Source organism: Garra rufa, chromosome 25 (assembly GCF_049309525.1).
Source record: "Garra rufa chromosome 25, GarRuf1.0, whole genome shotgun sequence".
Taxonomy (NCBI): domain Eukaryota; kingdom Metazoa; phylum Chordata; class Actinopteri; order Cypriniformes; family Cyprinidae; genus Garra; species Garra rufa.
Window position 1 is genome coordinate 18,163,866 of NC_133385.1, and position 1,735 is coordinate 18,165,600.

Consider the following 1,735-nt stretch of genomic DNA (forward strand, 5'->3'; position numbering starts at 1 on the left):
TGACTTTAAATATGCAACAATGAAAAACCTTACAAATGATTTTCCTCATCAAGTTGCTTTAACTCATGTGAATGGCATGATCTCAATGTTGGAGTGCCATACCATGCTAATCTGTGCTTACTTTATGTGCAGGCTTCATGCTAGCAAGTGTTTGGGCTGGTGTTGTTGTCTTAGCTTGGGAAAGTAAGCTGTCTTTTGTTTAACTATAAGCTCAGGGTTGCTGTCAAAGTCTGCTATGCATTAACTAGACCACTGCGTTATTGTGTGAGTGGTCAATGGAAGAGTCAATCTTGGGTCATTTGACTTGGTGTGTGTGTTAAGATTTTTCTTAGTGCAATTTGCATAGTGGTTTTGCGTGTGGACTTGCTGACCTCGTTTAAGCTCGATGAGGTGTTGAAATAATTGGAAAGGTCAAGAAATATTTGCTTTGTATTTAAGTGTCAGATTAAGAGGATTTAAAAGATAATCTTCTGGATTTTTGGTATTTATTTCTAGTGTTTTAACTTGGCCTTTGCTACGATTATTGTTGTTCTTTTTGTTGTGGAGCAAGTCACAGATTGTTTGCATTGGTTTGCATTGTGTGCAGAAGGTTCATCTCGCACAAATGTGTTGACCTATTACACAACAACAGTTTTAAATGAACAGTTTACCCAAAAATGGGAACTCAGAATTTATTAATACATGAATTTGGGTTCTCAAGGTCCAAAATTACAAAAAAAACATCAAACGTTTAAAGGAATAGTTCCTCCAAAAATGAAAATTCTGTCATTAATTAAGTACCATCATGTTGTTCCAAACCCGTAGGACCTTCGTTCATCTTCTGAACACTTTTAAAGATATTTTTGATGAAATCCAAGAGCTTTCTGACCTTGCATAGACGGCAAGGTAACTGACACGTTTAAGATCCAGAAAGTTAGTAAGGATTGTTAAAATAGTCCATGTGACATCAGTGGTTCAGTCTTAATTTTACGAAATTACGATAAGACTTTTTGTGTACAAAGTAGGGCTGGGCGGTATACCTTTTCATACCGAATACCGGTGTTTTTTTTTAAAATGATATTCATTTTTCATATACCCCAATACCGGTGAGTGTGTGCGTACAAAGCGCTGGGAACACGTATGTTGACGCAAACAGAAACCGCAGCTTGCACGTGCTTGTCTGAAGCAACACATCTGAGGTGTGGACGTATTTCAGTATATCTGAGAAAGACCCAGGGTTAGCGATTTGCAAAACTTGTAATGCCGAAATTTCAAGAGGGGGTGTGTCTGCAGTGATGAGAGCAGAGATCGGCGCATTGTGCGCAGACAGATGTAGCTTTCAGTGAGAGAAAAACAATGGCTTTACGTTGGTGTTACGTCGCAATATTTTAAAGATATGTCTTTTCTATATACTGTATTTTTTATTAATATTTATGTTTTAAAGCCAATGGATATCACACAAGCAACGTGGAAACTGATCAATATGTTAAAGTGAAAGTAAAAACTGACTTTCAGCATCTGATGTGCATTCTTTCAGACAATGAGAGACGATTATACTTCATATGCTGATATTAATTTAGTCCCTTAATATTTTTCTTGTGCCCCGAACATGGTGGGGAAAAAAATAAAAAAGAAACGTATTTTGTGTAAGGTTTGTTTTTGAAAGTCTTAAATAAAGCTCTTAATTTTCATTGATGACTGCAGTGTTATTAGGGGGTTATGAAAGTCATAATTATGATTTCAGGTGGTCTAAAAT